The sequence below is a fragment of the Leuresthes tenuis genome, unplaced genomic scaffold (assembly GCF_036924035.1).
Source record: "Leuresthes tenuis unplaced genomic scaffold, fLeuTen1.0.hap1 SCAF_23, whole genome shotgun sequence".
NCBI lineage: Eukaryota > Metazoa > Chordata > Actinopteri > Atheriniformes > Atherinopsidae > Leuresthes > Leuresthes tenuis.
The window spans coordinates 10,934,352-10,961,780 of record NW_027325377.1 but is presented as its reverse complement, the minus strand read 5'-3'; the positions used below and the strand labels follow the sequence as shown (position 1 = coordinate 10,961,780).

General features: G+C 43.9%; 1 non-coding gene and 1 pseudogene across 1 annotated transcript; one reads left to right on the top strand and one right to left on the bottom strand.

Annotated features, from left to right (window-relative positions):
• Nucleotides 1-8,278: 8,278 nt before the first annotated feature.
• On the bottom strand, nucleotides 8,279-8,392 carry LOC140283533 (U5 spliceosomal RNA). Its single transcript, XR_011910130.1, has one exon. It is a non-coding gene; the product is annotated as a U5 spliceosomal RNA (small nuclear RNA).
• A 12,096-nt stretch (nucleotides 8,393-20,488) lies between these two features.
• On the top strand, nucleotides 20,489-20,599 carry LOC140283380 (U2 spliceosomal RNA; annotated as a pseudogene).
• The last annotated feature ends 6,830 nt before the right edge of the window (nucleotides 20,600-27,429 follow it).

The window sequence follows — 27,429 nt, the reverse complement described above, 5'->3', positions numbered from 1 at the left end:
CTTTTCTAACACATTTTTCAGCAATTATGGTTGGAGATTCACACCTACTCACAGCCGAACAACTCCGCTACCGCATTTGATGGTGTATAGTCGGGCATTCTCACCCTTTCTCATCAGCTTTTTGCAAATTATGATCTGACATTCACACCTACTTGCAGTCAAACAGCTCTGCTCCCGCTTTTGATTATGTATGGTTGGATATTCGAACCTTTTCTTAACTGCTTTTTACAAACTTTGGTTGGACGTTCACACCTTCTTGTAGCTGAACACATGCACTCCTGCTTTTGATGATGTATGGTTGGGCATTCGCACCTTTTTTTTACCCATTTTTCAGGTATTATGGGTGGACATTCACACCTTCTTGCAGCTGAACACCTCCTCTCCCACTTATGATCATGTGTGGTTTGATTTTTGAAAATTTTCTTTCATGTTTTCTAGCAATTATTGATGGACATTTAGACCGTCTTGCAGCTGAACACCTCCGCTCCCACTTTTGATGGTGTATAGTCGGGCTTTCGAGCCTTTTCTTCCCCGGTTTTTACAAATTATGGTTGGACATTCAGACCTTCTTGCAGCCGAAAACCTCCACTCCCTCTTTTGATCATACATTGTCGGGCATTCGCACCTTTTCTTACCCGCTTTTTACAAACCATGGTCGGACTTTCACACCTTCTCTTAGCTGAACAACTCCGCTCCCTCTTTTGATTGTGTACAGTCGGGTAATTTAACCTTTTCTTACCCGCTTATTACCATCTATGGTCGGACATTCACACCGTCTTACAGCGGAACACCTCCGCTCCCTCTTTTGATGATGTATGGTTAGGCATTCGCACCTTTTCTTACCCAGTTTTCAGTAATTATAGGTAGACATTCACACCTTCTTGCAGCTGAACACCTCCTCTCCCGCTTATGATCATGTGCAGTTTGATATTCGAAAATTTTCTTTCATGTTTTCTAGCAATTATTGATGGACATTCAGACCTTCTTGCAGCCGAAAACCTCCACTCCCTCTTTTGATCATACATTGTCAGGCATTCGCACCTTTTCTTACCCGCTTTTTACAAACCATGGTCGGACTTTCACACCTTTTAGTAGCCGAACAACTCCGCTCCCGCTATTGATTGTGTACAGTCGGGTATTTTAACCTTTTCTTACCCGCTTTTTACCAACTATGGTTGGACATTCACACCTTCTTACAGCAGAACACCTCCGCTCCCTGTTTTGATTATGTATGGTTTGACATTCGCACCTTCTCTCACCCGCCTTTTACTATGGTCGGCCATTCACAGCTTCCTCTCCACCATACTTGTATGGTGGGATATTCACACCCACTTGCATCCGAAGACCTCCGCCCCCACTTTTGTTGATATTTAGTCGGTCATTCGCACCTTACCCGCTTTTGGCAAACTATGGCCTTCTTGCAGCCAAACACCTCTGATCTCGCTTTTGATGATGTAAGGTTGGGCATTCAGACCTTGCTTCACCTGCTTTTCACCAAATATAGTCGGACATTCACACCCACTTGCATCCGAAGACCTCCGCCCCAAATTTTGTTGATATTTAGTCGGACATTCGCACCTTACCCGCTTTTGGCAAACTATGGCCTTCTTGCAGCCAAACACCTCTGATCTCGCTTTTGATGATGTAAGGTTGGGCATTCAGACCTTGCTTCACCTGCTTTTCACCAAATATAGTCGGACATTCACACCTTCTTGCAGCCGAACACTTCCGCTCCACCTTTTAGTGTTCTATCACACCTTTTTTTCACCGCATTTTATACATTATGGTTGGAAATTTTCAACCACTCTCATCCGAAGACCTCTCCTCCCGCTTTTGTTAATATATTTGAACTTTAGTCGGACATTCAAACCTTCTTGCAGCTGAACCACCTCCGCTCCCTGTTTTGATCATATATGGTCTGGCAATACTACCTTTTCTTACCCGTTTGTGAGTAATTATGGCTGGACATTCACACCTACTTGCAGCCGAACACAACCTCTCTCGCTTTTGATGATGTATGGACCAGCATTCTTACCTTTTCTAACACATTTTTCAGCAATTATGGTCGGAGATTCACACCTACTCACAGCCGAACAACTCCGCTCCCACATTTGATGGTGTATAGTCGGGCATTCTCACCCTTTCTCATCAGCTTTTTGCAAATTATGATCTGACATTCACACCTACTTGTAGTCGAACAGCTCTGCTCCAGCTTTTGATTATGTATGGTTGGATATTCGAACCTTTTCTTAACTGCTTTTTACAAACTTTGGTTGGACGTTCACACCTTCTTGTAGCCGAACACATGCACTCCTGCTTTTGATGATGTATGGTTGGGCATTCGCACCTTTTTTTTACCCATTTTTCAGGGATTATGGGTGGACATTCACACCTTCTTGCAGCTGAACACCTCCTCTCCCACTTATGATCATGTGTGGTTTGATTTTCGAAAATTTTCTTTCATGTTTTCTAGCAATTATTGATGGACATTTAGACCTTCTTGCAGCTGAACACCACCTCTCCCGATTTTGATTATGTATGGACCGGCATTTTTACCTTTTCTAACACATTTTTCAGCAATTATGGTTGGAGATTCACACATACTCACAGCCGAACAACTCCGCTACCGCATTTGATGGTGTATAGTCGGGCATTCTCACCCTTTCTCATCAGCTTTTTGCAAATTATGATCTGACATTCACACCTACTTGCAGTCAAACAGCTCTGCTCCCGCTTTTGATTATGTATGGTTGGATATTCGAACCTTTTCTTAACTGCTTTTTACAAACTTTGGTTGGACGTTCACACCTTCTTGTAGCCGAACACATGCACTCCTGCTTTTGATGATGTATGGTTGGGCATTCGCACCTTTTTTTTACCCATTTTTCAGGTATTATGGGTGGACATTCACACCTTCTTGCAGCTGAACACCTCCTCTCCCACTTATGATCATGTGTGGTTTGATTTTCGAAAATTTTCTTTCATGTTTTCTAGCAATTATTGATGGACATTTAGACCGTCTTGCAGCTGAACACCTCCGCTCCCACTTTTGATGGTGTATAGTCGGGCTTTCGAGCCTTTTCTTCCCCGGTTTTTACAAATTATGGTTGGACATTCAGACCTTCTTGCAGCCGAAAACCTCCACTCCCTCTTTTGATCATACATTGTCGGGCATTCGCACCTTTTCTTACCCGCTTTTTACAAACCATGGTCGGACTTTCACACCTTTTAGTAGCCGAACAACTCCGCTCCCGCTATTGATTGTGTACAGTCGGGTATTTTAACCTTTTCTTACCCGCTTTTTACCAACTATGGTTGGACATTCACACCTTCTTACAGCAGAACACCTCCGCTCCCTGTTTTGATTATGTATGGTTTGACATTCGCACCTTCTCTCACCCGTCTTTTACTATGGTCGGCCATTCACAGGTTCCTCTCCACCATACTTGTATGGTGGGATATTCACACCCACTTGCATCCGAAGACCTCCGCCCCCACTTTTGTTGATATTTAGTCGGTCATTCGCACCTTACCCGCTTTTGGCAAACTATGGCCTTCTTGCAGCCAAACACCTCTGATCTCGCTTTTGATGATGTAAGGTTGGGCATTCAGACCTTGCTTCACCTGCTTTTCACCAAATATAGTCGGACATTCACACCCACTTGCATCCGAAGACCTCCGCCCCAAATTTTGTTGATATTTAGTCGGACATTCGCACCTTACCCGCTTTTGGCAAACTATGGCCTTCTTGCAGCCAAACACCTCTGATCTCGCTTTTGATGGTGTATATTCGGGCATACGAACCTTTTCTTACCCGCTTTTTACAAACCAAGGTCGGACTTTCACACCTTCTCTTAGCTGAACAACTCCGCTCCCTCTTTTGATTGTGTACAGTCGGGTAATTTAACCTTTTCTTACCCGCTTATTACCATCTATGGTCGGACATTCACACCGTCTTACAGCGGAACACCTCCGCTCCCTCTTTTGATGATGTATGGTTAGGCATTCGCACCTTTTCTTACCCAGTTTTCAGTAATTATAGGTAGACATTCACACCTTCTTGCAGCTGAACACCTCCTCTCCCGCTTATGATCATGTGCAGTTTGATATTCGAAAATTTTCTTTCATGTTTTCTAGCAATTATTGATGGACATTCAGACCTTCTTGCAGCCGAAAACCTCCACTCCCTCTTTTGATCATACATTGTCGGGCATTCGCACCTTTTCTTACCCGCTTTTTACAAACCATGGTCGGACTTTCACACCTTTTAGTAGCCGAACAACTCCGCTCCCGCTATTGATTGTGTACAGTCGGGTATTTTAACCTTTTCTTACCCGCTTTTTACCAACTATGGTTGGACATTCACACCTTCTTACAGCAGAACACCTCCGCTCCCTGTTTTGATTATGTATGGTTTGACATTCGCACCTTCTCTCACCCGCCTTTTACTATGGTCGGCCATTCACAGCTTCCTCTCCACCATACTTGTATGGTGGGATATTCACACCCACTTGCATCCGAAGACCTCCGCCCCCACTTTTGTTGATATTTAGTCGGTCATTCGCACCTTACCCGCTTTTGGCAAACTATGGCCTTCTTGCAGCCAAACACCTCTGATCTCGCTTTTGATGATGTAAGGTTGGGCATTCAGACCTTGCTTCACCTGCTTTTCACCAAATATAGTCGGACATTCACACCCACTTGCATCTGAAGACCTCCGCCCCAAATTTTGTTGATATTTAGTCGGACATTCGCACCTTACCCGCTTTTGGCAAACTATGGCCTTCTTGCAGCCAAACACCTCTGATCTCGCTTTTGATGATGTAAGGTTGGGCATTCAGACCTTGCTTCACCTGCTTTTCACCAAATATAGTCGGACATTCACACCTTCTTGCAGCCGAACACTTCCGCTCCACCTTTTAGTGTTCTATCACACCTTTTTTTCACCGCATTTTATACATTATGGTTGGAAATTTTCAACCACTCTCATCCGAAGACCTCTCCTCCCGCTTTTGTTAATATATTTGAACTTTAGTCGGACATTCAAACCTTCTTGCAGCTGAACCACCTCCGCTCCCTGTTTTGATCATATATGGTCTGGCAATACTACCTTTTCTTACCCGTTTGTGAGTAATTATGGCTGGACATTCACACCTACTTGCAGCCGAACACAACCTCTCTCGCTTTTGATGATGTATGGACCGGCATTCTTACCTTTTCTAACACATTTTTCAGCAATTATGGTCGGAGATTCACACCTACTCACAGCCGAACAACTCCGCTCCCGCATTTGATGGTGTATAGTCGGGCATTCTCACCCTTTCTCATCAGCTTTTTGCAAATTATGATCTGACATTCACACCTACTTGCAGTCGAACAGCTCTGCTCCCGCTTTTGATTATGTATGGTTGGATATTCGAACCTTTTCTTAACTGCTTTTTACAAACTTTGGTTGGACGTTCACACCTTCTTGTAGCCGAACACATGCACTCCTGCTTTTGATGATGTATGGTTGGGCATTCGCACCTTTTTTTTACCCATTTTTCAGGGATTATGGGTGGACATTCACACCTTCTTGCAGCTGAACACCTCCTCTCCCACTTATGATCATGTGTGGTTTGATTTTCGAAAATTTTCTTTCATGTTTTCTAGCAATTATTGATGGACATTTAGACCTTCTTGCAGCTGAACACCACCTCTCCCGATTTTGATTATGTAAGGACCGGCATTTTTACCTTTTCTAACACATTTTTCAGCAATTATGGTTGGAGATTCACACCTACTCACAGCCGAACAACTCCGCTACCGCATTTGATGGTGTATAGTCGGGCATTCTCACCCTTTCTCATCAGCTTTTTGCAAATTATGATCTGACATTCACACCTACTTGCAGTCAAACAGCTCTGCTCCCGCTTTTGATTATGTATGGTTGGATATTCGAACCTTTTCTTAACTGCTTTTTACAAACTTTGGTTGGACGTTCACACCTTCTTGTAGCCGAACACATGCACTCCTGCTTTTGATGATGTATGGTTGGGCATTCGCACCTTTTTTTTAACCCATTTTTCAGGTATTATGGGTGGACATTCACACCTTCTTGCAGCTGAACAACTCCTCTCCCACTTATGATCATGTGTGGTTTGATTTTCGAAAATTTTCTTTCATGTTTTCTAGCAATTATTGATGGACATTTAGACCGTCTTGCAGCTGAACACCTCCGCTCCCACTTTTGATGGTGTATAGTCGGGCTTTCGAGCCTTTTCTTCCCCGGTTTTTACAAATTATGGTTGGACATTCAGACCTTCTTGCAGCCGAAAACCTCCACTCCCTCTTTTGATCATACATTGTCGGGCATTCGCACCTTTTCTTACCCGCTTTTTACAAACCATGGTCGGACTTTCACACCTTTTAGTAGCCGAACAACTCCGCTCCCGCTATTGATTGTGTACAGTCGGGTATTTTAACCTTTTCTTACCCGCTTTTTACCAACTATGGTTGGACATTCACACCTTCTTACAGCAGAACACCTCCGCTCCCTGTTTTGATTATGTATGGTTTGACATTCGCACCTTCTCTCACCTGCCTTTTACTATGGTTGGCCATTCACAGCTTCCTCTCCACCATACTTGTATGGTGGGATATTCACACCCACTTGCATCCGAAGACCTCCGCCCCCACTTTTGTTGATATTTAGTCGGTCATTCGCACCTTACCCGCTTTTGGCAAACTATGGCCTTCTTGCAGCCAAACAGCTCTGATCTCGCTTTTGATGATGTAAGGTTGGGCATTCAGACCTTGCTTCACCTGCTTTTCACCAAATATAGTCGGACATTCACACCTTCTTGCAGCCGAACACTTCCGCTTTTAGTGTTCTATGAGGCATTCACATATTTTTTTATCACCGTACTTTATAGATTATGGTTGGAAATTCTCACCCACTCTCATCCGAAGACTTCTCCTCCCGCTTTTGTTAATATATAGTCGGGCATTTGAACCTTTTCTTACCCGCTTTTTACAAATTATAGTCGAACATTCACACCTACTTGCAGCTGAATACTTCCGCTCCACCTTTTAGGTATGTATGGTTGGCATTTGCACCTCTTTTTATACTGATTGCTGAAGATTAAGTTGTACTTTCTCAAACTACAACATTTTTTTATTTGTTGAAACTTGATTTGAAGTGGATAAATAAGGAGGACAAACAGTTTTAAGTCAGGCTGATAGAAGGAATTAATTTTATAGCAAAATCTGTACTTCGTCATATGTCGAGAGATGCTTATTGCTGAAGAAGTTCTTTCTCATTCTACAAAGTACAACGTTGTTTATCGCTGAAACTTGATTAGACATGAATAAATATGAAGGACAAAGCAGTCTTAACTTGGTTTGAGTTAAGGAATTTGTTTTATAGGAGAATCCGAATTTGTGCATAACTCATAAAATAGAGCTTATTTTCGGATTCCTGAAGAATGATTCTGGTTCTTTCTCATAATACAAAGTTTGTTGTTTATTGTTGAAACTTCATCAGAAGTGAAGAAATAAATGAATGCCTATCAACAAATTGACCTTCTGTTGACCTTCGGGGAGGTGAGTATCTTCACTAGACTCACCTGTCTGCTCTTCCTCCTCATTTAGCGTAGCTCCACCCTCTGCCTGTGAATTCTCACAGACTTCAACACTGAGTGGTGAGGCCTCTACAGGCCCCTCCCCTTTTTGCTCCTCACTTCCAATCCAAGCTTTTGGCGGGAAGTTTGAATTTATTGGGTCAACCTCTTCACTTTGTTCACCAACTGCCACCTTTGGTCCTTCTCTTTGTTGGCTTGACTGTGGCTTTACCGTCTTTAATTTGTTGGCAAAAGATTTAGGGCAATCTCTGAAGAGGTGATTTAATTCTCCACAGAGATTACATTTCCTGCCATTTGGACACTCTCCAAAAGTTTGCCCAATTTCTCTGCTCTTCCCACATAACACCTTGGTACAAGCCTCAACCAGGTGCCCATGCTCACTACACTTGCGGCAGAACTTGGGCTGCCCCTGGTAGTGGATGTAACCTCGGTTTTCAAGGTGGCCAGAGTGTCGCCCACTCGCTGCACTGAGCACTCTTCAGCCCTTTTAAATGGTATAACTTTGCACTCCCGCACGCTCCAGCAAGCACCATTCAAGCAACAACTTTGCACTCCAGCTTCGAACATCGGCACAGTCGCAACAAGTAAGGCGACTCTACTCAGAGAAGTCACTCTGCACAGTAAGAAGATTTCTTTTGCACAGACAGAAAGGGCTTCACCCGCAAAAGTAAAGCCTGCCAAAAATAGAAACAACTCATTAGTGCTGCTCTCCACAGAAATCTTTAGTAAAAGGCGAAAGACTTGTATGTTATGAATAGAAACCAGAGTACGATTATCCGTCACTGCGGGAGCAGGGCATCAGGCTAGTTGGCATAGCCACCTTCCCCATGGTGAGCTTTGCTTGGTTGAGACGCTTGCTCCCCCCCCCCCCCCTTGCTCCTCGGCTGACCAAGTAGGTGCAATCGGGCGCTATTCGATGGCTGCCTTGTCTTTTACTCTGTGCAAAAGACAAGGCAGCAACAAAAACACCACGAGAATCCCGTATTGAGGCTTTGTTCTGATCGCTCATTCGGTGTCGCGTTTCTTTCAAGTAATTCTCCCGGTTAGCCCACACTCGGCTCGCTCCCATAGCCGTGTTAAAGTCTACTTCGCATTCACTCTCTTTTCTCAGCAGACTCTTGGGATTTTATCTATAAAATGAATTCCTTCACTCAAACTATGTTAAAACTGCTTTGTCCTTAATATTTACCATGTCTACAAAGATTTAAACAAAAAAAAACAACGTTGTACTTTGCAGTAAAAGAAATAGCAAATCTAAAGTTTCAGGAATCCGAGAATAAGCTTACTTTCATGAGTTCTTCACGATTTCGGATTTTGCTATAAAATGAATTCCTTCACTCAAGCTAAATTAAAACTGCTAAACCGCTAATCTGTTACATGCAAGGCAGATGTCAAATTCACCAAAATAGGATCTAAGGGTATTTGGCCAATCGAGCTGTAGCAGCTTCGGTAAAAGAGTATAAGTTGAAGAGTTTGTGAATAAAGGTGTGCGCACACATAGTGAGTTGTAGGAAAATAGGCAGGGAGCGATGCCGGCTGGGGTATAGGTTCTTGTATGTTGTCTGACTGTTTGATTTGAATGTGTTGTGTAAGTGTCCTGTTGAATGTTACATGTTTGGGCTTTGACACGCTTCACTGTGGTTGTTAACTGTGTGGTGTGTCCTGAAATGTTATATGTTTGGGCTGTGTGACATGCTTAATGCTTTTCAGTAGCAACCCACTTATTCATATATAGCAACTGACAACAGAAGTCCGGACATACTTTGATAGTAGTTGTAGAAGTATCCTTATTGATAATAGATAAACTAATTCATAGAGATAGAACAGTAGATGAACAGGTGCCTGCACATGTCTCATGAAAATAAAATGGGTGTATGATTGCTGACGGCAGAGCAATACTGCCAAACTTATGAGTTCTTGTGGCAAACTTGATTCAGTGTCTTGACGTGTATACGCTGTTTCGCTGACTTGTCACAAGAAACAAAGTGTGTTTGATAAGATCCGACCATTTTATTACGGGAGGATCAGTATGTATGGATTCTGATGTGACTGATAAACCCATTCGTATCTTAAGCATAATCTAATACGTGAGACAACGCCCTGGCACACAATCAAAAAAAAAAAAGAGAGAGCGGTTTTGTGTCCCCACAGTCCATAATGTAGAAAAGAGAGAAAAAAGCCTTTCTGATTTGGTGTGTGTGCTCACAGTGCAGAGTGTAGAGAAAAGAGAGAAAAGAAAGCCGTTTTGGTGTCACGGGTGTTGTGACTTACACACACACATTTCTGAATTGAGAAAGGAAATTATTTTAGAGGAAGCACTAGAGTTTAGATCCCACATTTTTGTTGATAGGCATTCATTTAATTTTTCTTTTAATCAGTTTTAAAGTGAATACTAACTGAGAAATGAAAAAGGTGAAGAGTTTAGAAGCTTGGTTCAAGAGCAAAACTTGGTTTATGATCAGCTGAGTCTCTAAACAGAACAGCAAAGGGCTTCATCGAACATTTAAAAAAGATTCAGATTGTTAGAATATCCAGAATATATAGGAATGGTGGTGATTACTCTTATTTTCTAGAATGGAAATAACTGCACCATGTCTGTTTTATGAATTTAAGGGGCTAAAAAGTTTTGTTCTCGTTTTTCTATGATTAACCGAATGTATGTGACAGTCCAAACAGACAGAAGGGTTACGGCCGAGCGCTGGACCTTCCAAAAAAGATGAGACAGGCTGGACCCGTGCCATACTAGTTAAGACCTGCCTGTGGATAACAGGTTCTTTAAACTCTCACACACACAAACTCACACACGTTCGCACACATACACCCATACACACACACATTCTTGAACTTGCTGCAAGATTAAACCTTTGCATTAACTGACTCCAGCAACTCTGAGTCTCATTGAGAGACTTTTCTCAACAATTGGGTCCTCAAACCAGATCTCAACGTTTTTTCCGCTGTCCAGGGTCGGAGCTGAAACCGTGCACGGGGGAGTCCAGTACTCCTAATGAAAGGCCCCCTGCTGAATTGTGGTAATTAGGGGCCAGTGTCCACTGAAAGGGGGAAAAAGGGACGAGATCGTACTTTTGAATCAATGGCCAGAAGCCATTGGCAGTGCAGGCATCAACAATAATGGTGTTATTTCACCCATTAACACTCACCTCACTGTACCTCATGCAGTGGCTGTGATATGGTTACTTAACAAAATATCTTTACCAGACATCTCTCCTACATAACAGTTCTTCTTTCACAGCCACACCTTGTTGTCGAGAGATGTGCTACACTTAATCCATCCACACTGCTACCTACCCCACAGATGGAAAGCCTCATGATTGCATGTCAGAAATAACCATCAGTGTTTTACCCAGGCCAGACTTAATTGATATACGTTATGAAAATGCAGAAATAACTATATTTATTCAACAGATCAAGGAAAAAAACCCTGATGGCACAAATGCTACAGGATTTGCAGTAGTAACAGAAACTGAAGTTTTCTTAAAACAACCACTACCAAAAAATTACTCTGTTCAAGCAGTCGAATTGGTAGCTTTAACTGAAGCTTGTAAATTAAATAACAAAAAGGTTGTTAACGTTTACACTGACAGTCAGTATGCCTTCTCAACTGTACATGTGTTAACACAGCATTGGAAAAACAGGTATGTTGACATCCACAGCTAAATGTATAAACTACAAATATTTTAGCATTATTAGATGTTATTCAATTGCCATCTACAATAGACTCGTATGAATGACCGGAAGGAAAACCATACTGCCAAAGAATTTGTTTAAATATGCTGCAGTATTGAGCCACGGACCATGTCATGTCTCAACAGGAGGGATGGAAGCAATAATGAACCAGGTTTTTACAGCATATGGTTTTACTAATTATTAAAAAAAAAATTTGAGAATAAATAAATGAATAAAGTTTTGTCTAGCAGGTCAAATATGTGCAAAATACATTCCACAGGGCAATCTAAGACCAGAACGAAGATAATTCCCTAAGCCAGTGTATCTTTTTCAACATATTTGTTTGGATTTCATTATTTCATTATTTTGTAGATTTCATTGAACTAAATTAATGTTAAGGGAAACGATTCTGCTCAGTGACAACAGAGGTTTTTACCAAATGGTCTGAAATATTTCCATGTGCACAAGCAGATGCACTCTCAGTAGCAAAATCACGCGTAAAATAACTCATTTCTAGATTTGAAATTCCTGAAAAGATCTTCAGTGATAATTTGACACACTTTGTAAACAATGTCATCTCACTGATGGCAAAGAACTTAAAATAGACCTTAGAAACCACTGTGATATAGAAGGTTTCGCTAACACATTGGAATTGTTTTACTATTTACATATGCATGTGCAGTGAAGAATTGCTTGCTGCTGATAAATGCAAAGAAGAACAGCTTACACATAAATGCTCACATATAGGCTGCTGAATGCAATGAAGACCTGCTTATCCAGTAAAGTTCAAAGTCAATGTGTAATATTCAATTAGGATTTGCAAAACAGTGAAGTTAAACAATGAATGGGTCCATAGTCGGTATGAGAAGACTACAGGAATATTTACCTGGGTGTACGTTCAAACAGAGATGAGAAAATTGCGATAAATTATTGTTTGTTTGTTTGTTAGTATGTATATGAATGTTATGTGTATAAACTGTGTTGAGTTGTAGTTACTCAGTAGTGTCTCAGTGAAACAACCGACGGGGGAAGCCTTGCGGTGACAACAAAAGCAGTGTTTTACTGATCAGTCAAGTTGCTCCAGTGTACTCCATACAAACTGGTTGGCTACTGAAGGGATAGAAAATGGGGAATACTTGTTTTAAAGCAAACAAGGAAGTAGATGGGAAAAATACATGTTTTAACGGGACCCAGACAATATTAAATACTCAGACAGATGGGAGAAGAAGTGTAGTTTTGTAGGAAATCACAAAATTATTACATAAAATTAGTGAAATCAATTGAAGAATGCCTTTCTGAAGAGCTGTTTACCACAGATGAGCAGCTTTGCGACCAAGCACATTGTAGATCGCTTTACTGCCAAAATGATCTAGTTTAATGGATTGGTTTAGACATGCATAACAGCATTTTAAGAACAAAGAGAGAAACAAAAAGGGACAACGCTTCATGGTGGAAGGTGATGTATAAATAACTGTGTATATGATGAAGGAGAGACCATTTGAGCAGCACAGCCATTTCGCAGCACAGGGACAGCAGTCCAAGTTAAAGGATCTCCCACGTGGTATCACCTGTCACACTGTGTCAAGGCATCAAAAGAAGAAAAAATCACCAAACTCAAGGACAAAGAGACGAAGACTCCGGTGAACGAAGAGAGAGGACTTACAAACCAGAAATACAAAAGGATGCTCGATATCAAGATCCAGAAGAAGAGGCTAACAATGCCACGAACACTTACGATGCTGGGAATGATGCCAGCAATAAACAGAGAAGAAGATTCAGTGTCATCAATCTGCAACACGTGCCTCTAATGAGGGGGTGAATATAGAATCCTCAACGATTACAACGTCTCTGGGAACTGTGACAACAACAAGGTTTAAACCATTTTGATATATATTGTAACCTATTGGCTAAGGAATAGTGCTGAAAATGAGGTAAATCTAATCCACCACTGTCCTTGGTCTTCTGTAGGGTTTTTAAACTAATACGTGGTGGTTTGTTTTTCCACAGAAATTTGGAGATGCATGAATCTAGTGACTTAAACCAAGTAGCAGATGGTTTTATGGGGATCATTGAGAACAAATAGTTAACTTTTGGTAGTATCATCATTTTAATGGTTGTAACTCTCCACATAAGTGATATAGGTAAGGACTTCCAACGAGAGAGATCGTCCTCTACTCTCTTTAATAATTGCACATAATTTAGCTTTGTTAGCTCTGAGAGCCTGGAGGAAATGTTTATGCATAAATATCTAATATTTCCTGACTGTAAAGTGATCGCAGGTATATTCTGGACCCTACAGTTAATGGGCAGAACTGTGGTCTTAGACCAGTTGATAGAGTAGTCAGAAAGTGCCGAGAATTTATTTATGAGTGTGATCGTGTGAGTGAGAGACGTCTCTGAGTTCTGAAGGAAAAATAATACATCATCAGCATAAAGACTTATTTTATGCTCAATATTTTGGGGTTGGATGCCTTTAATATTTCTATCTTGTCTGATAGCAGCTGCTAAAGGTTTGATGAAAATAGCAAAAAGTGAGGGAGAAAGTGAGCAACCCTGTCTTGTACCTCTCTGCAGACTGAAGCTTGGAGAAGTTTGATCATTTGTCCTGACACTTGCATTTGGGGAGCTATATAATATCCTTATCCAGTTGATGAAGTGTGACCCAAACCCGAATTTGTTTTATGCTGCGAATAAAAATTTCCAGTTCACTCCATTAAATGCTTTTTCTGCATCTAGAGAGTCGATTGTGGTTTCCAAGTTGTTGATGGTAGAATAGTCTATGAGATTAATGATCCGGTTTGTGAACGAACTGTTGTGCCTACTGCTCTTCAGCCTGTCAAATGAAACGTAGAATTTAAAACGTGACAAATGAACGAAGACCCAAGGAGTTGAGTCGTAAACTAATCAATACTTTTTCCTGTGCGAGGACCCGTCAGTCGAGGAGTTGAGTCATGAACGAATCAATACTGTTTCCTGTCCTGCTGACTGAGCTTATGAAGCTGCCGCCTACCATGTAGTGAGGAAGAGTACTGCATGAAAATGAACGAATCATAACGAATGACTGAGACAACTCGTTACTCCCGAGTCATATAAAAAATTTGTTCATATCGAACGAATCGCTCACGAACGACACATCACTATCTATTTGACGAGTTATGCATGAATTCGGATTTTGCAATAAAATTAATTCCTTCTCTCAAACCAAGTTCAAACTGCTTTGTCCTTCATATTTATCTACTTCTAATCTAGTTTCAACAATAAACAACCCCACATCATATTTGCTCTTCGCCCAAAGATCATTGGGCACTTCAGCCAACATGGGTATCGAAGACAAATCTTTTTCAGATTAAAAACATGCTTCAAAATGTGATTCTGTGGTAGGAATTAATTCCACAGTTCTTTGACAATGCATTGTACTCAAAAATGTTTTTTTGTATGCTGACAATCGTTCAGAAAACATCAAATTTGGATCAGCAGGTGAAACGGTCCAATCCGTTTCTTTCTGACATGTAGCAACAAACTCTCCCACACCTTGTCAATGCCAGTGTGTAGGTTTGGCCAAGGAAATTTGAGGGTGAGTACCACAAACATTAAAAAAATCGAATAACTCTGGAGTGAGCGACACAGCCAATAAAGTAGGCGCACATATTTTTTCACTTCTTCTCATAGTCATTGTCAGGCCCCAAAGAAATGTGTGATGTGCAGTGCAAATCAGCATGTTGCATGAAATCAGAAAGGGGCGAAACTAACGCTTTTGCTTCTTCCACTAGTTGTTGTGAAAAAGGAGAGCTGGGAAGTTTCCACTCATAAGCATATGTAAGTGCAGATGAATCAAACTGCACTGCTGTGAAAACTTTGTCAGGCTGTAACATAACGTTAACACCCTCTGGTGTAGAAGTTAAAATAATGCCTAATTTACACATGAGATCACAGCCCATCAGGTTAATGGGACACAACTCTGATAACAAAAATGAGTGTTTGAAGGAGAGCCCATCGGGAGTGACACACGCAATGGGCGATGTCATTTTCTCCTTCACAACCTGGCCTGATGCAGACATAGAGTAAACGTGGTTTCCACTTAACTTTGGAGGACAATCAAACTCTACTGATGAACATAAGTTCCTATATTCTGAGAGAAATATCTTTGCTCTAGGACGGAAATAGCATGCAAAACTTTACTACGTGAATCACAGTCGGCAAGCGTTTCTTCACTACACAGAGCAGGAAAAATGTGTGAGTGTGTTTGTGCTATCACCCATTAGTGGAGGCTCCGCTGCCGCGTGACGTCCAGAACCTGCCTCCCACCCTCAGTCAGCCTTTTGCCCAATTTCATCACTTTTCAGCTGTGGACAGTCCTTCTTCCAGTGTCCAGTCTGGCCACAGTAAAAACAAATATTCGGATCATAGCTCTGGCGTGGCCCATTTCGACCTCCTCTCCCACACGTCCACGTCTTCGACTTCGGCCTCGTCCTCTGTTTACACCAACTGCGTAATACATGGTCATGGCTGCCAAATGCAGCTCCTTTTCACACTTGTCCCTTTTGGTTGTCTTACGCGTCTCAATTTGGTTATGAGCATGGCGAGCATATCGGCGAACGTCAGCCAAACGAGGACCCTCACACCATCCCACGTAAATGTTCTTTACTTCAGTGGCGACATCTGGCATGAGGCCTTTAATTATTGCATTGCATGCAATACTCTCCCATGGTCCTGATTCATTACCCAAATCCGTTGGTCTCTGATGACCGCTGTGCTTGCTGACTTCCTCAAGGATGCGGTGTACAAAATCATCAGTCCCTTCACCGGGTTTCTGTTTGCAGGTGTAAATGTGGGACATGTTGATTTTGGTTGGAAATTGAGTGGTGATGGCTTGACACAGTCTTTGGATGGCTGCTTCATATTGAGCGTTATCATTGGAGGCCGCGATCACCCTTGCGGAGGACCATCTGGCTGTTTTTTTCCAGGGCCAGACACCGGAGTCTCGGCCAGCATCGTTGGGCCGGCCAACACCAGCGCCCCGGAGGAGGCTGTCAACAGCTGGCTCTCAGCTGGCAACAGCACGACCGTCTCCCCTTCCCCGCACTAACCTTTCCTGCCCTCTCTTTCCAACCCAGGTTCCAGCCGCTACAGATCCTGCTCCCGACCCACAGAGGGTCCCTCAGGTGGCGGGGCAGGAGTGTTGGAGGTGCGGGCAGCCCCGTCATTTTCGCCGCGAGTGCCCGCTCATGGAGGTCGGACAGGTGATTCGGGTTGTTGGCCCTCCACCGCCCTCCCCCGGTCCAGGAGGGACGTACAGTGTTCCGGTAAGGATTCAGGGGGGTACACATCAGGCAATGGTGGACTCGGGCTGCACACAGTATAGTTCACCAGAATCTGATTCGACCTGGGGCTTTGATAGAGGCAGAATGGGTGGATATTAGGTGTGTGCATGGGGATATTCACAGATACCCCGTGGTCCCGGTTGAAATTCGCTGTAAGGGGAAAAAGCATAGTGTGAAGGCCCGCGGTTAGCTCCTGCCTGGCGCACCCCCTGATTTTGGGAACCCATTGGCCCGGGTTTGATAGATTAGTGGGGCAGTGTGTGGGGGTGCGCTCACGACCGTCAGGGTCATGGGATATGTGTGCTGTCCTCAGCGGTGACGCGAGGTTGTCCGACACTGCAGACGGGGAGGGGGAGCCGACGGTACCTTCACAGGAGGCTCCGTCGGTTCCCGTGTTCGACTCCATGGAAGATTGTCCACTCGAGCAGTCTCGTGATGATACTCTACGCTATGCCTTGGATCAGGTGATAAAAATTGATGGTCATATGGTGCGCCCTGACGCAGTGCTAACATATCCGCGTTTTTCATTGTGCAGGGACAGAGTGTACAGAGTGAGTCGTGACACTCAGACAGAGGAAATCATAACACAGCTGTTGGTGCCGAAAAGCTGTCGGGAAATCGTTTTCCAGGCGGCTCATTATGACCCGATGGCGGGGCATATGGGGAAAAAACAATGAATCGTATAATGGCCCGGTTCTATTGGCCAGGCATTCGGGCAGACCTGCACCGCTGGTGCGCGTCCTGCTCCGAATGCCAGTTGGTTAACCAACAGGCCGTCCCGAAAGCACTTTGCGCCCATTGCCGCTGATTGAGGTCCCATTTGAGCGTATTGGGATGGATCTCATCGGGCCCTTTCATCGGAGCGCACGTGGATATCGCTTTGTGTTAGTTCTGGTGGATTATGCAACACGATATCCAGAAGCAGTGCCGTTGCGCACCATCTCTGCAAAGAGTGTAGCGCAGGCACTGTTTCAAGTTATCTCCCGAATCGGGATCCCGAAAGAGATCCTGACTGATCAAGGCACCTCTCACCGTCCCAGAGAGCAGACTTAGCCCAGTTGCAGCAGCATTACGCTGATGTGTTCTCCCCCCTGCCAGGACGCACAAGCCTTATTTAACACCATGTTGAGACACACCCGGGCGTGACAGTGCGTTCACGTTCCTATCGGTTACCTGAGCACAAGAGAAAAGTGGTTCAGGCAGAATTGGAAGCTATGCTGGAGATGGGTGTAATTGAGGAGTCTAACAGTCCCATCGTTCTTGTAGTCAAGATGGATGGCTCTGTGTGGACTATCGCAAGGTGAATGATGTGTCACGATTTGATGCCTATCCTATACCCCGGGTTGACGAGCTCCTGGATCGCCTGGGCACTGCTCGTTTTTTTACGACACTGGATTTGACCAAGGGCTACTGGCAGATCCCCTTGTCTCCAGAGTCTAAGGAAAAAACGGCCTTCTCCACTCCGTACGGGTTGTACCAATTTGTCACACTTCCTTTGGGGTTGTTCGGGGCCCAAGCCACATTTCAATGCCTTATGGATCGGGTCCTGCGGCCGCATGCTGCGTATGCTGCCGCTTACCTGGATGACGTCATCATCCATAGCAACAGCTGGGCGGAGCATGTTCAGAAGGTGGCGGCAGTGCTGGAGTCACTGCGGCAGGCAGGGCTCACGGCCAACCCAAAGAAGTGTGCAGTTGGACGGAGGGAGGCACGGTATCTGGGGTACCACTTGGGCGGCGGACAGGTGCGTCCACAGGTAGACAAGACAGCAGCGATTGCAGCCTGCCCAAAACCTAAGACCAAGAAAGAGGTGAGGCGGTTTTTGGGGCTGGCCGGATATTACCGGCGATTTATTCCCAACTTTGCGGAGCTGACCAGCCCCTTGACCGACCTTACCCGAAAAGGTGCCTCTGATCCGGTCCGGTGGACGGAGCAGTGCCAGGCGTCACTTGAGAGGGTAAAGCAGACCCTCTGTGGGGAGCCTCTTCTCCACACACCTAACTCCTCTCTCCCATTTGTCCTGCAGACTGATGCATTGGGAAGGGGGTTGGGGGCTGTTCTGTCCCAGCAGGTGCGGGGCGTTGACCGCCCAGTGCTTCACATCAGCCGGAAACTATCCGAGAGGGAGACCAGATACAACACGGTGGAGAGGGAGTGCCTCGCATCTGGTGGGTGGTCGGCGCTCTGCGGTATTACTTGCTGGGGTGCCCATTCACCCTCTGCTCGGACCATGCTCCCCTCCAGTGGCTCCACCGAATAAAAAATGTCAATGCACGGATCACCCGCTGGTATCTGGCACTACAGCCTTTTAAATTCAAAGTGGTCCATAGGCCGGGGGCACAGATGGCGGTGGCCGACTTCCTTTCCAGCTCGCATGGCGAGGTGGGGGGGGGAGTAGGTTAGGCCGGACCGCTCACCGGCCAAGGTCAGGCGGTGGAGGTATGTGGAGGGGGCCCCTCCACGAACTGTTCCAGGACGATTTGTCCCAGCATCCTCCGCTCTTCATTCGATTCCCCTGGCAGCAGCCACCGTGTCGCTGCGTCGGTCAACTGCTGCGCATAGGTGAACGGATGGTCCGTGGGGCCCAGTTTGGTCCTTCTGAACTGTCCGCTGTCTCTGAGTCTCTCTGAGAGAACCCGCAGTGGCAACAGGCCGCCACATTTGCACCCAACTGGTATTCAGCAGAGGAGACATGACGGAACCGCAATAGCCCATAACAGCTCTGGCCCAAATGCTGGCGGAGGTCGCTCCCCGGCCAAGGTCAGGCGATGGAGGTATGTGGAGGGGGCGTGGTGCATCAGCTGCAGGAGAGAGCTGTGGAGAGAGCTCTGGGGAGCAGGACTAGGTGAGTGATTAGTACACCGGCAGTCACTTGTCTAATCACTCTCCTCTTTTAAAAACTCAGAGCTGGAAGTAGGATTGAAGTGGAGTGGGCATCACGAACCGGGAGGGAAGGCCTGCGAACAACTCCAAATTCATGAAAAAGGGTTAAATAAACTATACGTTGAACCGTCCGCTTTCTCTGAGTGTCTCTGAAAGAACCCGCAGTGGCAAAATGTGCAATTATTAAAGACAGTAGAGGACGATCAGTAGAGGACGATCTCTCTCGTTGGAAGTCCTTACCTATATCACTTATGGGGAGAGTTACAACCATTAAAATGATGATACTACCAAAAGTTAACTATTTGTTCTCAATGATCCCCATAAAACCACCTGCTACTTGGTTTAAGTCACTAGATTCATGCATCTCCAAATTTCTGTGGAAAAACAAACCACCACGTATTAGTTTAAAAACCCTACAGAAGACCAAGGACAGTGGTGGATTAGATTTACCTAATTTTCAGCACTATTCCTTAGCCAATAGGTTACGGTATATATGAAAATGGTTTAAACCTAGCCCAATAGATGAACCATGGATAAATATAGAACAAGCATTGTGTGATAATCTGGAAATCTCTGACCTGCCACTTATTAGTCAAAACGTAAAAAATCACAAATGTTTCAAAAGCATTAACATCAGCACCTCTCTGACAGCCTGGTGGGACATTCTTAAAACAACAAAGTCTTCACTTGTCCCGTGTAAGCTTACACCCATCTGGAACAATCCTGACATCCTGCAAAACAAAAAAATGCTAAACTTTACTCTGTGGAAGATCAAAGGAATCAAACATCTGGAACATATAATCCAAAATGGACATTTTATTTAATTTGATGAGCTCAATCACCATTTAAAAGGGCTGAAGAGTGCTCAGTGCAGCGGGTGGGCGGAGGTGCAAAGTGACACTATGGCCATAAAAAGAACACCGCTACAAGTGCGCATTGTGCCAGGAAGGGCCCTCGGACGTGAACCAGTGGACAGTTATCGCTTCTCTGCCTTTTGGCTAAGATCAAGTGTAGTATCTGTTCTTATCAGTTTAATGTCTGATATGTCCTCTATGCGAGGACTACATATTAAATGGATTTTTATCAATAGGAGTTGAAAAAGGATAAGTGCGAATGACCGACTAAATATCAACAAAAGTGGGGGCGGAGGTCTTCGGATGCAAGTGGGTGTGAATATCCCACCATACAAGTATGGTGAAGAGGAAGCTGTGAATGGCCGACCATAGTTTGTAAAAAGCGGGTGAGAAAAGGTGCGAATGTCCAACCATACATGATCAAAACAGGGAGCGGAGGTGTTTGGCTGCGACAAGGTGTGAATGTCCACCCATAATTAATGAAAAGCGGGCAACAAGTAGGTTCGAATGCCCAACCATACATCAACAAAAGCAGGAGTGGATGTGTTTGGCTACAAGAAGGTTTGAATGTCCGAGCATAGTTTGTAAAAAGCGGGTAAGAAAAGGTGCGAATGCCCGACAAAGTATGATCAAAAGAGGGAGTGGAGGTTTTCGGCTACAAGAAGGTTTGAATGTCCGACCATAGTTTGTAAAAAGCGGGTAAGAAAAGGTGCGAATGCCTGAACATACACCATCAAAAGAGGGAGCGGAGGTGTTACGCTGAAAGACGGTGTGAATGTCCGACCATAGTTGGTAAAAAGCGGGTAAGAAAAGGTGAGAATGCCCGAATATATACCATCAAAAGCGGAAGCGGAGGTGTTCGGCTGCAAGAAGGTGTGAACGTCCGACCAAAGTTTGTAAAAAGCAGTTAAGAAAAGGTTCGAATATCCAACCAAACATAATCAAAAGTGGGAGCAGAGCTGTTCGACTGCAAGTAGGTGTGAATGTCCACCCATAATTCCTGAAAAATGGGTAAGAAAAGGTGCGAATGCCCAACCATACATCATCAAAAGAAGAATTGGATGTGTTCTGCTACAAGAAGGTTTTAATGTCCGACCATAGTTTGTAAAAAGTGGGTAAAAAAAAGTTCGAATGCCCGAACATACACCATCAAAAGAGGGAGCGGAGGTGTTCCGCTGTAAGATGCTGCGAATGTCCGACCATAGTTGGTTAAATGCGGGTAAGAAAAGGTTAAAAAACCCGACTGTACACAATCAATAGCGGGAGCGGAGTTGTTCGGCTACAAGAAGGTGTGAAAGTCCGACCATGGTTTGTAAAACGCGGGTAAGACAAGGTGAGAATGCCCGACAATGTATGATCAAAAGAGGGAGCGGAGTTGTTCGGCTGCAAGGTCTGAATTTCCAACCATAATTTGTAAACACCGTTGAAGAAAAGCCTCGAAAGCCCGACTATACACCATCAAAAGCGGGAGCGGAGGTGTTCAGCTGCAAGAAGGTCTGAATGTCCACCAATAATTACTTAAAAATGTGTAAGAAAAGGTGTTAATGCCCAACTATACATCATCAAAAGCAGAAGTGGATGTGTTCGGCCACAAGAAGGTTTGAATGTCCGACCATAGTTTGTAAAAGGCGGGTAAGAAAAGGTTCGAATGCCCGAACATACACAATCAAAAGAGGGAGCGGAGGTGTTTCGCTGCAAGAAGGTGTGAATGTCCGAGCATAGTTTGTAAAAAGTGGGTAAGAAAAGGTTCGAATGCCAGAACATACACCATCAAAAGAGGGAGCGGAGGTGTTCCGCTGTAAGGTGTGAATGTCCGACCATAGTTGGTAAAAAGCGGGAAAGAAAAGGTTAAAATACCCGACTCTACACAATCAATAGCGGGAGCGGAGTTGTTCGGCTAAAAGAAGGTGTGAAAGTCCGACCATGGTTTGTAAAAAGCGGGTAAGACAAGGTGCGAATGCCCGACAATGTATGATCAAAAGAGGGAGCTGAGTTGTTCGACTGCAAGGTCTGAATTTCCAACCATAATTTGTAAACACCGTTGAAGAAAAGCCTCGAAAGCCCAACTATACACCATCAAAAGCGGGAGCGGAGGTGTCCAGCTGCAAGAAGGTCTGAATGTCCACCAATAATTACTGAAAAATGGGTAAGAAAAGGTGTTAATGCCCAACTATACATCATCAAAAGCAGAAGTGGATGTGTTCGGCCACAAGAAGGTTTGAATGTCCGACCATAGTTTGTAAAAGGCGGGTAAGAAAAGGTTCGAATGCCCGAACATACACAATCAAAAGAGGGAGCGGAGGTGTTTCGCTGCAAGAAGGTGTGAATGTCCGAGCATAGTTTGTAAAAAGTGGGTAAGAAAAGGTTCGAATGCCAGAACATACACCATCAAAAGAGGGAGCGGAGGTGTTCCGCTGTAAGGTGTGAATGTCCGACCATAGTTGGTAAAAAGCGGGTAAGAAAAGGTTAAAAAACCCGACTGTACACAATCAATAGCGGGAGCGGAGTTGTTCGGCTACAAGAAGGTGTGAAAGTCCGACCATGGTTTGTAAAACGCGGGTAAGACAAGGTGAGAATGCCCGACAATGTATGATCAAAAGAGGGAGCGGAGTTGTTCGGCTGCAAGGTCTGAATTTCCAACCATAATTTGTAAACACCGTTGAAGAAAAGCCTTTAAAGCCTGACTATACACCATCAAAAGCGGGAGCGGAGGTGTTCAGCTGCAAGAAGGTCTGAATGTCCACCAATAATTACTTAAAAATGTGTAAGAAAAGGTGTTAATGCCCAACTATACATCATCAAAAGCAGAAGTGGATGTGTTCTGCCACAAGAAGGTTTGAATGTCCGACCATAGTTTGTAAAAGGCGGGTAAGAAAAGGTTCGAATGCCCGAACATACACAATCAAAAGAGGGAGCGGAGGTGTTTCGCTGCAAGAAGGTGTGAATGTCCGAGCATAGTTTGTAAAAAGTGGGTAAGAAAAGGTTCGAATGCCAGAACATACACCATCAAAAGAGGGAGCGGAGGTGTTCCGCTGTAAGGTGTGAATGTCCGACCATAGTTGGTAAAAAGCGGGAAAGAAAAGGTTAAAATACCCGACTCTACACAATCAATAGCGGGAGCGGAGTTGTTCGGCTAAAAGAAGGTGTGAAAGTCCGACCATGGTTTGTAAAAAGCGGGTAAGAAAAGGTTCGAATGCCAAAATATACACCATCAAAAGCGGAAGCCGAGGTGTTCGGCTGCAAGTAGGTGTGAATGTCAGATCATAATTTGGAAAAAGCTGATGAGAAAGGTGTGAATGACCGACAATAATTGCTGAAAAATGTGTTAGAAAAGGTAAGAATGCCGGACCATTCATCATCAAAAGCGGGAGAAGAGGTGTTCGGCTGCAAGAAGCTGTGAATGTCCAGCCATAATTACTCAAAAACGGGTAAGAAAAGGTAGTATTGCAAGACCATAAATGATCAAAACAGGGAGCGGAGGTGTTCCGCTGTAAGAAGGTGTGAATGTCCGACCATAATTGGTAAAAAGCGGGTAAGAAAAGGTTAAAATACACGACTGTACACAATCAATAGCGGGAGCGGAGTTGTTTGGCTACTAAAAGGTGTGAAAGTCCGATCATGGTTTGTAAATAGCGGGTAAGAAAAGGTGCGAATGCCGGACAATGTATGATCAAAAGAGGGAACGGAGGTTTTCGGCTGCAGAAGGTCTAAATGTCCAACCATAATTTGTAAAAACCGGGGAAGAAAAGGCTCGGAAGCCCGACTATACACCATCAAAAGCGGGAGCGGAGGTGTTCAGCTGCAAGAAGGTCTGAATGTCCATCAATAATTGCTAGAAAACATGAAAAAAAATGTTCGAATATCCAACCGCACATGATCATAAGTGGGAGAGGAGGTGTTCAGCTGCAAGAAGGTGTGAATGTCCACCCATAATTCCTCAAAAATGGGTAAAAAAAAAAGGTGCGAATGCCCAACCATACATCATCAAAAGCAGGACTGGATGTGTTCGGCTACAAGAAGGTTTGAATGTCCGAGCATAGTTTGTAAAAAGTGGGTAAGAAAAGGTTCGAATGCCCGAACATACACCATCAAAAGAGGGAGCGGAGGTTTTCCGCCATAAGAAGGTGTGAATGTCCGACCGTAGTTGGTAAAAGGTGGGTAAGAAAAGGTTAAAATACCCGACTGTGCACAATCAATAGCGGGAGCGAATGTGTTCGGCTACAAGAAGGTGTGAAAGTCCGACCATGTTTTGTAAATAGCGGGTAAGAAAAGGTGCGAATGCCCGATAATGTATGATCAAAAGAGGGAGCGGAGGTTTTCGGCTGCAAGAAGGTCTAAATGTCCAACCATAATTTGTAAAAACCGGGGGAGAAAAGGCTCGAAAGCCCGACTATACACCATCAAAAGCGGGAGCAGAGGGGTTCACCTGCAAGAAGGTCTGAATGTCCATCAATAATTGCTAGAAAACATGAAAGAAAATTTTCAAATATCAAACCGCACATGATCATAAGTGGGAGAGGAGGTGTTCAGCTGCAAGATGGTGTGAATGTCCACCCATAATTCCTGAAAAATGGGTAAAAAAAAGGTGCGATTGCCCAACCATACAACATCAAAAGCAGGTGTGAATGTCAGATCATAATTTGCAAAAACCTGATGAGAAATGGTGAGAATGCCCGACTATACACCATCAAATGCGGGATCTGAGGTGTTCGGCTGGGAGTAAGTGTGAATGTCCGACCATACTTGCTGAAAAATATGACAAAGCAGTTTTTACTTGGTTTGAGTGAAGGAATTCATTTTATTTCAAAATCCGAAATTGTGTAGAACTCGTGGAAATAAGTTTATTCTCGTATTCTAAAGGTTTAGTGTTGTTCTTTGGTATACTGCAAAGTAATACTTTCTATTTTGTTGAAACCGATTCAGACATGGATAAATATGAAGGACAAAGCAGTTTTAACTTGGTTTGAGTGAAGGAATTCATTTTATATCAAATTCCGAAATTGTGTAGAACTGGTGAAAAGAAGCTTATTCTCGGATTACTAAAGGTTTAGTGTTGTTTTTTGGTATACTGCAAAGTAATACTTTCTTTTTTGTTGAAACCTATTCAGACATGAATAAATAAGGACAAAGCAGTTTTAACTTGGTTTGAGTGAAGGAATTCATTTTATATCAAAATCCGGAATTGTGTAGAACTCGTGAAAAGAAGCTTATTCTCGGATTCCTGAAAAAAATTAGTGTTGTTCTTTCCTATCCTGCAAAATACTACGTTCTTTTTTTTTTAAAGCTATTTAGACATGGGTAAATATGAAGGACAAAGCAGTTTTAACTTGGTTTGAGTGAAGGAATTAATTTTATATCAAAATCCAGAGTTGTGCATTATTGGCAGCAGAATTGTAGTCTGAATACCTTTTATGCCAAACAGATTTGCCTTGCCAAGGGAAGTTTTATAAATGTTTATGTTTAAAATATATAAACTAGCAGAATAATTAATTCATCCGCCTGGTCCCTCCCACCCCGGAGAGGGCAGCCAGAGACTGGCTGCAATAGGCATCCCCGCAACCTGGGACCCAACACAGGGCAGGAGGGCCTTATGTCCACCAGGCTCAGGGCCTGCAGTCACCATATTCCGGGAGCTACTGTACCCACAGAAGGAACTGCTTTGTCCTTCATATTTATCCATGTCTAAATAGCTTTAAACAAAAAAAGAACGTTGTACTTTGCAGGATAGGAAAGAAAAACTCTAAACTTTGGCAACAGTTGCTGGTGGCTGACGGCTTTGCTTTGCGGTAAGACGTATTGCATCACTTCCTGTTGCTTTGTGTGTGTGCACTGTGACAGTTCTCGCTCTTCTTGAACTACTAATAATCACCTTATTTCTCCCTATAATTTACACATCTTGCATAGTTAACTCTATCACATACTTGTTATATTCTAACGCTCACTCTTACAGATCTTTAGTTTTTATTTTTCACTTTTTAGCGGTGTGTCTGGTTCTCTAGCTTAGCATGGCTACCAGTTCTCTTCCTCTATCTCCTGCTTTCACCTGCTCCGTGTGTCAGATGTTTAGTTACTCCTCTGCCTCCTTTAGTGGTAATGGTACATGTAACAAATGTAGTCTTTTTGTAGTTTTGGAGGCAAGGTTATCTGAATTGGAAGCTCGGCTCTGCACTGTTGAAAACCACCCGATAGCGAGCCAGGCCCCTTTAGTCAGTGCGGAGCCACCTAGCGTAGCTAGCTCTGTTAGTCGTCCCCGAGCAGATCCCGAGCAGCCGGGACTTAAGAGTGGCTGGGTGACTGTCAGGAAGAGGAGTCATAGTCCTAAAGTCAAGCCTGTGGTTCACCATCAACCTGACCACGTTTCAAATAGATTTTCTCCACTCAGCGACACACCCGCTGAGGACAAAACCCTGGTAATTGGCAGCTCTATAGTCAGAAACGTGGCATTAGAGACACCAGCGACCATAGTCAAATGCATTCCAGGGGCCAGAGCGGGCGACATAGAATCCTATTTAAAACTGCTGGCTAAGGATAAACGTAAATACGGTAAAATAGTTATTCACGTCGGCGGTAATGACACCCGGTTACGCCAATCGGAGGTCACTAAAATTAACGTTGCATCGGTGTGTAATTTTGCCAAAACAATGTCGGACTCCGTAGTTTTCTCTGGACCCCTGCCAAATCTGACCAGTGATGACATGTTTAGCCGCATGTCCTCATTCAATCGCTGGTTGTCTAGATGGTGTCCAGCAAACAACGTGGGCTACATAGATAATTGGCAATCTTTCTGGAGAAAACCTGGTCTGATGAGGAGAGACGGCATCCATCCCACTTTGGAAGGAGCTCTTCTAATTTCTAGAAATATGGACGAATTTATTAGTCATCCAAAAACATGACATCCCAGGGTTGAGACCAGGATGCAGAGTTGTAGTCTTACACACTTCTCTGCGGCTTCCCACCTGATGCTGCCCCCCCCTCAATCAAAAAACACAAAAGGAGCAAATCCTCTTGTGCAAAAAAAATTTAAAACAAAAACTTTAACTGAACAAAAACATCAAACTATTAAAT